Source organism: Papio anubis, chromosome 10, assembly GCF_008728515.1.
Source record: "Papio anubis isolate 15944 chromosome 10, Panubis1.0, whole genome shotgun sequence".
NCBI lineage: Eukaryota > Metazoa > Chordata > Mammalia > Primates > Cercopithecidae > Papio > Papio anubis.
Genome location: NC_044985.1, coordinates 23,525,764 through 23,536,628, shown reverse-complemented (window position 1 = coordinate 23,536,628; position 10,865 = coordinate 23,525,764). Strand labels below are relative to the sequence as shown.

General features: G+C 39.1%; 1 long non-coding RNA gene across 2 annotated transcripts in view; it reads right to left on the bottom strand.

The window, feature by feature from the left end:
• The window catches only part of LOC103876207, a 33,214-nt gene extending 23,528 nt beyond the window's left edge, over nt 1-9,686 (bottom strand). Inside the window, exons 1-2 of one of the 2 annotated variants that reach the window (XR_635338.3) lie at nt 8,846-9,686; nt 5,507-5,629 (exon numbers count right to left, since the gene is read on the bottom strand). This is a non-coding gene — a long non-coding RNA (uncharacterized LOC103876207). The remainder of the gene's footprint in view (nt 1-5,506; nt 5,630-8,845) is intronic. The other variant, XR_635337.3, reaches the window with a different exon arrangement.
• Nucleotides 9,687-10,865: the final 1,179 nt, after the last annotated feature.

The following is a 10,865-nucleotide window of genomic DNA, read 5'->3' as shown; positions in this document are numbered from 1 at the left end:
CACCGTGTTAGCCAGGATGGTCTCGATCTCCTGACCTCGTGATCCGCCCGTCTCGGCCTCCCAAAGTGCTGGGATTACAGGCTTGAGCCACCGCGCCCGGCCGTTAATCGATCTTTTGTCAATTTAATTCACAGGCCCTAGAGACAGAACAAAAGAGGGTAGAGGAAAAGCTTTTCCTTCTCTAAATTTCCATGCAACTCAATATTTATTAAATAATTACTTCCTAATATATTATTTTATAAGCTCTAAAAATACCTAAAAGGGAAGATCTGAAAGAGTATGGTTTACTTTGAGAATGATGTGACTGCCAAGGGTAGTTTGGCATGACTGAAACATAGTACATGGAGTAGCAAGGCTAAATATATCAAGCTGGTTGGTTAAATCATACCAAAATGTGTAGGCTGCAGAGTTTGGCTTTAAGCAGATTTCCATAAATTCCAAGCCTGGAGCTCAATCACTCATTTACTCAGCATGTATGTATTTAATTATTTACTTATTTGTTTATGTAATAAGTATTTGCTGAGCACATAACATATGCCACTCACTGTCTTAGGTGCCAGCAATAAAACAATATGACAAACATGTTCTCTGCCCTTAAGACACAGTAGATCAGGAACTAATAAACATTTTAACAAATTGATGGTATAGTTTATAACAGAGGCTGCTAATAGAATATACAAGAGCTTAACATTTATGTTAATATCCTGAAAAGAGACCAAAGAAAACATCCAATAATTTACAACTTATATATTATTTGTCCTATCTGTATCTAAGACTTGTAAGTGTGTGCTATTAATACATAATGGTACATATTTATTTTACCAGACCTGGAAGAAAATTTTGCCTTGACTAGTACTACTGGTTGAATTGTAGGAATGCCAGCTCCATTACCAACTTAGTTTACTCCTCCACTTAAAAGAATGAAAAAGAAAAGCTGTAGCACACAGCGTCTGCAGGAATGTTGTCTCCTTCATTATCATTTGCCTCTGGGCCCAAGTATCCTTGGGATGATTTCCCAATAGCTAAAAAAGTAGCCAAGATTATGGATGTTGCCCAGAGAGCACATTAACTGGAAGTTTCTCCACGTGGAATAGCTGTTCCAATAAGCCAAAGAATTGAAAGCCTTTCCTGTAAAGTATTTGTGATTCTTATATTTCAAAATTTATGTTGGGTACTTTGGTTTTCTTTTTTTAATATATAAGCACAGGTACTTCTTGACAAAATATGCTTGAAATTAAAAAATTCAAACTATCCTAAAATATGCCCTATTAGCCTTAAATCACCTCTTACATGCTGAATTAAATCTTTACTACAGATAAATCAGATAATGAACAAACACAGTTGGCTCTCTGATTTTGCTTCTGCAAGTTTGTACAATCAATTAGATTATACTGTATTTTGTACATATTCTTTTTTATTGTGTGAAGAATGTAAGTACGAAAAACCATAGATACTAATAAGAAAAGGTATTATTCTCAAGATAAAACTGAAATAAAGTAGAACATAAAGCAAAATATCTAAACATATATCACTGAAATTGTAACTTCGGCAAGGTTTTATTACAACATAATATTTCTGGTTCTTATGGAATAGGAACCTCTTTATTCTATGTAAGTTTGTTTATTATCTTACTGACATTCAGAATAGACACATATTTTCAAGAAGCCATTACACACAAAGGTAGAAACTATCTTTACTATGAATAACACTGCAATGAACATCTTTATATTTAAATATTGGACTGCATCTCTGATTATTTTGCCATGTCTAGTGTCATACTCTGTGTGTTATGGATAATATTGCTGTGAATCTTTTTATACATAACGACTTGACAGTACTTATCAATATTTCATTAGGCTGGACTACTTCAAGTGAGATCACTGGATGAAATGAAATAAATTACATGAAGTTTTGAGATATATGTGTTTTACTCAGGTTCTACTGGCAGCAGAAATGAATGAGAATGAATGTTGGCAATGTTGGAAGAACTTTTATATTTTAGAATTACCTTACAATTGATTGATGTATAGAACATTTCCTGGTGTTAGTTTGTATTTTTTTTTATTTTTATCGAGCTTAACTAGTATTCTACACGTTGGTGGCCTATGTGTGTATATTTTTGTAATTTTGTTCTGTTGTGGCATTTATCTTATTTTTATTAATCTGTAAGTGTTATCTGTAAGTTTTAAAAGTTGTGGCTTTGTCAGCCAGGCACGGTGGCTCATGCCTGTAATCCCAACATTTTGGGAGGCCGAAGAGGGTGAATCACGAGGTCAGGAGTTCAAGACCAGCCTGGCCAATATGGTGAAACCCTGTCTCTACTAAAAATGCAAAAAATTAGCTGGGCATGGTGGAAGATGCCTGTAATCCCAGCTACTTGGGAGGCTGAGGCAGGAGAATCGCTTGAACCCAGAAGGGGGAGGTTTCAGTGAGCCGAGATTGTGCTACAGCACTCCCGCCTGGGTGGCAGTGCAAGACTCCATCTCAAAAAAAAGAAAAAAAATGTAGCTTTGTCATGTTTATTATCAACATTTAGCCCAAATATTTTCCCAATTATTAAAGTAAGAATTTAAATGAAAGCTAATATTTTCTCTTGAATGTCTGTGTACATGACATTCTTCCTCAACAGTTCACTATTTCTTTTGCTTTGGGTCAGTTGGAATAGAGATAAAAATTATTAAAAATAATACTCAAAATTGAGAGTTCAAATTTTGCTACCCAGATTTGGATTTTTAGTTCTTTAGCACGACGGGCAGTGGTATTTTAAGCAAGAAAGGAAAGATTATCAAAAGAGGGTTTTAGATAATTCTTTATCTTACATTTAATACTGGATTAATATTCTACAAAAGGGGCATGTTCTCTAGAAAACAACGTAAAAAAACAATAAAACTGCGTAGCATCAACTATGTAACTTACAGAGCCTAATACAATATAAGAATGCAAGTTGCCTTGTTTTAAAATTATTAATAATTTCTCCTGGGAGCCGTGGACCACCAGGTTGCTGAAGGAGGGTTGAATAGGCCCAGGTTGGAAATGAAGTAGGTCAAAATGCCTAGCTGACCAGTATTGGGATTGTGCCTCTGAGTAGCCACTGCACTTTAGCCTTGGAAACATAGCTAGACTTCATCTCTTAAAAAATTAAATTAAAAAATTTCAAAAGTGCCTGGGCACAGTGGCTTATTCCACTTTAAGAGACATGCTCTATTATCCTAGAACTTTAGGAGGTTGAGGAGGGAGGTTTATTTGAGCTTAGGAGTTTGAAGCTTCAATGAGCTATGGTTGTGCCACTGCATTCCAGCCTGGGCAACAGAGTGAGACTCTAGCATTAAAACAAAAAAACAAACACAAACAAAAACAAACAAAAAAACAAAGGAGAGTTTTAAAACAGTGACAAAACATTGTTAAACCAGGTATGGAACCCTGTACACCAGCACAGGTCACATATCCACAGACCCAGCCCTGAATCTGCCTCTTTGATCCTGTTGGATTGTGGGGAGAACGGTGATAAAATAAGCTTGCCAGCTGCAATGCTATCATTATCCCTCTTGGCTTAAAGTATGATGCTTGGTGATGTGGTTTGGCTCTGTGTTCCCACCCAAATCTCATCTTGAATTGTACTCCCACAACTCCCACATGTTGTGGGAGGAACCCAGTGGGAAATAATTGAATCATGGGGACGGTTTCCCCCATACTGTTCTCATGGGAGTGAATAAGTCTCACGGGATCTGATGGTTTGATAAGGAGTTCTCACTTTCACTTCTCTCTCATTCTCTCTCTTGCCACTGCCGTGTAAGAAGTGCCTTTCTCATTCTGAGACCTCCCTAGCCACATGGAACTGTAAGGCCATTAAACCTCTTTCTCTTGTAAATTGTCCAGTCTTCAGTATATCTTTATCAGCAGTGTGAAAATGGACTAAGAGACTAAATTGGTTCCAGGAGAATGGGGTGCTGCTGAAAAGATACCTGAAAATGTGGAAGCTACTATGGGACTGGGTTACAGGCAGAGGTTGAAACAGTTTGAAGGGCTCAGAAAAAGACAGGAAAATGTGGGAAAATTTGGAACTTCCTAGAAACTTGTTGTATGGGTTTGCCCAAAATGCTGATAGTGATATGGACAATAAAGTCCTGGCTGAGGTGGTCTCAGATGGAGATGAGGAATTTGTTGGGAACTGGAGTAAAGGTGACTCTTGCTATGTTTTAGCAGAGACTGGTGGCATTTTGTCCCTGTCCCAGAGATTTGTAGAACTTTGAACTTGAGAGAGATGATTTAGGATATCTGGCAGATGAAATTTCTAAGCAGCAGAGTATGTAAGAGGTGACTTGTGTCCTGTTAAGGCATTCTGTTTTATAAGGGAAGGAGAACATACAAGTTTGGAAACTTCAGAGCCTGACAATATGACAGAAAAGAAAATCCCATTTTCTGAGGAGAAATTAAAGTCGGCTACAGAAATTTGCATAAGTAACAAGGAGCCAAATGCTAATCCACAAGAAAATGGAGAAAATACCTCCAGGACGTGACAGAGGTTTTCACAGCAACCCCTCCCATCACAGGCACAGAGGCCTAGGAGGGAAAAGTGGTTTTGTGAGCCGGGTGTGTGCAGAGTCCCCTTGCTGTGTGCAGCCTTGGGACTTGATGCCCTGCGTCCCAGCCACTACAGGCATGGCTGAAAGGGGCCAATGTGGAGCTTGGGCCGTGGCTTCAGAGGGTGGAAGCCCCGAGCCTTGGCAGCTTCCATGTGGTGTTGAGCCTGCAAGTGCACAGAAGTCAAGAATTGGGGTTTGAGAACCTCAACCTAGATTTCAGAGGATGCATGGAAACGCCCAGGTGCCCAGGCGGAAGTTTGCTGCAGGGGCTAGGCTCTAATGAACAACCTCTGCTGGGGAAGTGAAGAAGGGAAATATGGGATCGGAGCTTCCACACAGAGTCCCTACAGGGCTAGTGGAGCTGTGAGAAGAGGGCCACCATCCTCCAGACCACAGAATGGTAGATTCACTGACAGCTTCCACCGTTCACCTGGAAAAGCTGCAGACACTCAACCCCAGCCTGTGAAAGCAGCCAGGAGACAGGCTGTACCCTGCAAAGCCACAGGGTTGGAGCTGCCCAAGACAATGGGAACCCAATCCTTGAATCAGTGTGACCTGGATGTCTTTTTCTTTCCATTATGATGGTGGGGCCTCCCTAGCCACATGGAACTGCAAGTCCATTAAACCTCTTTCTTTTGTACATTGCCCAGTCTTGGATATGTCTTTACCAGCAGCATGAAAACAGATTAATACACTTGGAAACTTGCTTTGTTTTCAAAGCAAGGGAGCTGCTTCCCCTCATACATTTCAGATTTGGAATTAGAGATAGAGATGTTCCTCACATTGCTTCACAGCAGCCACTTGAGGGGAGGTAAACTCAGTTTATATTTCAATCAGGCAGAGCAGAGCTGCAGTAGAACTCAGTCTTTCCTTTTGATGTCAATAGGACTTCTTCATGCCTCTAAAGAAAGAATGAAAGTTACCTGAGTGGAGAGTCTGGAGGGTGGGGCTGAGGTTCAGCCATATCTGTGAAGAGGTACTGCTAAGCAGAGTAGTGAGTGGAGGAGCAGTGAGCCAAGAGTCCTGCAGCTTCTTTTTACTGGTCCCTACATATTGGTCAGCAGAAAGAAGAATAGAAAATGCTGGTTAAGATTGTTTGTCTGACAAAAATAAATACATAAAATTTTATCTTACAAATAAGTGATACATGGGAAAATAAACCAAAATCTTATCAAGAACATTTGGGTGTATATAGCTTATGAATAATACAGCCGTTGCCACTTCTGTAGTGGAAAAGCTTGTTGCCATTAATAGTGTCAGTTGAGCTGCCAACTGTCCCAACAGAACACCAAAATAACCTGTTCATCAAGGAAAGCCCAGTTTATAACTTGTTACAGTAAGGGGGAGTGCCACCTTCAAAAAAGACTTAGTAATGTCTTAAAGGAGGAAAGCTGTGAATATTTATAGGGTTTGAGGTGTCAGTGGGTGAAGGCGAGTGTTTAGTACCTGAATGTGGGATTGGGCACAGTGTTTTGTTATAATGGTTTAGGGCAGTGGACAAATCAAGTTGCAGATTTTAGCAAAAGCATTGAGTCACCAGTTTCCAGATAAGTGATCTCTTATCCATTTGAGCCATCTATTGTCCTGAGATGAAGGTTGTCTACCCACACACATACCACTGTTCTAGAAGAAGGCTGGTTAAGTGTACTTCTTTCAGATAAGAAGTATATCTGGATTTTGGGAAGTTCTTAAAGTAAACCATGAGGTTATTTACTGGTTTATACACTTCTCTTTCTGGGAGGAATTTTTCAGAATAAATATTAATGTTAGGTTGATGAAGGCAATCTTGGTTGTTTGTCCTGAGAGTGAAGCAGTGAGGGTACTTTTAGTCCTCACTAGACTCACAAAAGTAACATCAAAAGCAGCTCCTAAAGAAAATAGGGTTTTCCTTCTACTCTCCAGTAAGCAACAGACAAAATTTGAGTAATTGCTAACTGAGGTTAACATGGCCAGCCCTGGTACAAAATGTTAAAGGAAATAGAGTTCTAACACTTCTGTCATTATCTTTATAATTTTACAGTCCCCAACCTCTTGGACTTCCACTGGTGCTTCAGTTTTACCATTTTCCTTACTCCCAAATTCTTGGATACCCTCACCCAAGGTATTACTACAAGAAACTGAATAAAATTCAAAAAACCTTATTTGCTTTTACTAAAATGAGACCTCTTTGCAATCAGTGCACTTATTTGGTAGTTGCTGTACTGTTTTAATAACCATTTATCCTATTAAACAGAAAATATAACATGCTACATTCATATCTTTGGGGAGGATGAATTACTTAGAAACATACAGTATGCTTTCTAAAACTGCTTATTAACTGTGTAAATACTCCCTTCTACATATATATATATATATATATATATATATATATATATATATATTTTTTTTTTTTTTTTTTTAATACAGATTCTCACTCTGTCACTCAGGCTGGAGTGAAATGGTGCAATCTTGGCTCACTGCAACCTCTACCTCCTGGGTTCAAACAATTCTCCTGCCTCAGCTTCCAGAGTAGCTGGGATTACAGGCGCCCTCCACCATGCCCAGCTAATTTTTTTGTATTTTTAGTAGAGACAGGGTTTCACCATGTAACCAGGCTGGTCTCGAACTCCTGACCTCAGGTGATCCACCTGCCTCGGCCTCCCAAAGTGCTGGGATTACAGGCGTGAGCCACTGCCCCAGCCCAATAATTTTTAAGTTTTGACTTGCTTCCTTTAGTTGCAGTAGCTTTAAGTAAAATATTGAATTGGTGTTTTCAGACCACGGTAGCTTGAATTAAATAATTGTAGCTCATCGATCAACTTTCTGCAGTTATTTAGTGTAATATAAGGAGAAAGCACTGAATTGGAAGTGAGGAAACCTTGGTTTTAGTCTGGATTCTGTCACTAAAGGACTGTGGAACTCCATATATCACTTAATTACCATAACTTTTAAATTTCAGTTTATTTATTCATCAACTGAAGAACTGACCTCTAAGACTAATGCCTGTTTCATCTTCTCTAATAGATGATTCTAAGTTGTACAGCATTTCCCATGTGAGCCGGTTAGATGTGAAAGTTCCACTTTTATTTTATTTTTTTTAAACACATATTTGCCAGTCATTGGTGGGTGCTAAGTCTGAAAGGCCATTTATCACATATTACTGGTTTATTATAGTTAACTCTGTACATCTGTTTAAAAGTGCCTGCAATAAGCATTTTACAGCAGTTCAACAGTGTGTTGAACATTCTGCAAAAATAAGAAGGTTTGTTTGCCAAAAGCACATTTGAGGAACTGATTGAGATAAAGAAGATTATTTGGTAACCAGGGAAGAACTGTTAATTAACTCTGTAGATTAGCTGAATCTCAGCTCCATCTCATGAAGATAACTTATCACAGAAAGATGCCATCATCTGAAGTGGTGATAGTTGGGGGTCAAGGGAAAAGAGTTGATTAACTCCAAATATTTCTTACTCTGACTCACAAGTCTGGCTCAGTAAGAATGTCATTGCATTTGGTTTAAAAGGCTTTTGCAAATTTGAGGTAATCAATATTTACATGGAAAAAGATAACCTCCCTTTTATATCATTAAAAATGATAATAGTAAATATAGTTTTTAAAATGTTCAAAATACTAAGCAAAATTAAGCTTTAGATCTTCTTTATTCTACCACAGCTGTTAGCCAGATTTCAGACCAGAACAGAAAAAAAGTGAGAGCTTTATCTCTGTCTACTGATTTGCACTTCCAGGCCGTGTTTGGTTTTTTCTTATTATATTTCACCTGCCTCTGTGCTATCTTCAGAGCAAAATGATCAAGTAGAATTGAAGTTCCCATGCCATCTAAGAAATATGAATTCATTCTGCCACATAGACATAAAGCCTACACATATACTGTGTGCCAGACTAATTTTTTTAAAAAATTACTTCCATGCCTTGGTTATCTAATGCTAGCTCTAGCACTCTCTGCTTCTTGACCTTCTCAAAGCTGCTACTGGGACAAGGGGAAGGTGAGAGTTCCTGTGCAAGGGAAGCCATGCTTGGTTGCTCCTGCAGTGGTACAACAAAGTAGCCCGGTGCTGGACCTTGATTCCTCTCTGCCCCTGGTAACCACAAATACATCCTGGCATGGTTACCAGTGGCAAATATCTGAGTCACACAGCACCAAATATGCTACCGGTGGAAAGTATCCTTCTGAGGCCCGGTCCCAAGGCGCAAGGCCACTAGCGTCAGCACCGTGCTCAGCAAGATAGCAGAAGCAGGAAGAGAGCCGGCTTGAAGACACCTACCCTGGCCGGAAGACCGGTATCCCCGAAGATCGAGAAAGAGGCAGTCCGGGTACTACGTAGCAGTCACGTCAGAGTGGGACACTTCCTGTTTACAGAAGACTATGAAACCTTTGCCCCGTCCTCAGTGGGGGCTGACACTTTAGGCCTCAGCCTGCCTGCACCCGGGCGCTCTTTAAAACAGCATGTTGCTCCACACCGCCTGGTGGTGTTTGTTGGTGTGCTTTCGGGGTTCGAACCCATACAAAAACCTTACACTTGGCAGCTGCATTCAGTTAACACTCTTAATGTAACAGCTGTGGACCATCGGAGATTGTCTCTCCCTGGCCCTGTCTGCCAAATTATCTTATCGTTTTTAGAGAGGCAATGTAATAATTGTTGAATCATCACTGATGATGGCCTGACATTCCTGGTGGGTGTGGGAAGAGCCCTCTCCTACCCCATTCATGCCTATCTAACTGCCTGAAGCAGCATAGCCCATTCTTGATGCTGATTCTGCCTTTTTTGCATCAATAATATGCTTCAGGTAATTTTAGTAGTCATTTCCTTTTTCAATTGTTTCAACTATTTTGAATTTTCAAAAATTTCTCAAAACTTGTGAGTCAATGACTTTCTTCCGTGTGTGCGTGTGTGTTGTTTCCTTTCTTTTACTGTGATTCTAGATTTTTGCGTTTGTGTTCTCTAAGTACAATTTGAGTACTTAGATAAACATACTTCTTCAAAAGTGTAAACATGCATCTTAAAAAGAATGATTCTCTTTCTTTACTTCTCCGTCGGCTTTCATTAGTAACTCGATCAACCTGTTTTCTTCTGAGTGAGCATAGTAAACTTTTAATAATTGATTTTTTTTTCTTTTTTTCTTTTTTGAGAGTCTCGCTCTTTTTTGAAAGTCTTGCTCTTTTGCGCAGGCTGGAGTGCAGTGACACAGTCTTGGTTCACTGCAGTCTCTACCTCCTGAGCTCAAGTGTTTCTCCCACTTCAGCCTCCCAGGCAGCTGGGACTACAGGCACATACCACCACACCCAGATAATTTTTTGTATTTTTTTGATGTAAAGACAGGGTTTCACTGTGTTGTCCAGACTGGTCTCGAACTCCTGTACTCAAGCGATCCTCCCGCATCAGCCTCTCAAAGTGCTGGGACCACAGGTGTGAACCACTGTGCCTGACCAATTGCAATTTATTTATAAACTGTACTTATTGTTTATCACTTACATGTTTATTTGCATAATTCAATTAACATAATTTTCTTTTTGTAAATATTGCATAACTTGGATTAGTATAGAATGTCCCATAATTTTCAGAATGTAATTAATAGAAATATACTTTTTTACCTAACAATATTTTTAATCCTATGTCATGTTTTTAAAAGCCAATTAAATTCCCTATGTGGCCAGGCATGATGGCTCATGCCTATAATCCCAGCATTTTGGGGGTCCCAGGTGGGAGGATTGCTTGAGACCAGGAGTTCCAGACCAGCCTGAGCAATAGCAAGATCTTGTCTCTACAGTTTTTTAAAAATGTTTTAAGTGAGAGCTAAGTGTACATAATTGATTTCCATTGTCATTCCATATTATGTATGTATTGTTAAAATATAAATCTCTAAATGTCATAAACATGGTCAAAGATTTTACTTAGCTCATAAACTAATACGAGAAACAGTAAGATGTTAAAAATAATTAAAAACAGAATTCAAGACATGGATATTAAAGGAGGACAGACAACTTTACCCCCAAAATATAGTTTCCTGGTATAACGAATACTTTATATTAAAGGGCCTTAGATCAACAGACACTGGAAAATACTCCCTGCCCCCAAGATACATGAAGACAGGGGGGACCCATCAAGGAGAACAATTGCTTTTCTTCCCCTTCCTGTTATCCTATTATCTATTGCAGAAAAGAAGACCAAGAAGGGAAGCATACCCGAACAGACTCTTTCATAAGATCGTTCTAATTCCAAAAACTATTTACAAGTAAATATCAGTTCCCTAATCCTTTTGCTTTTCTTAGTAATCATTTATTGC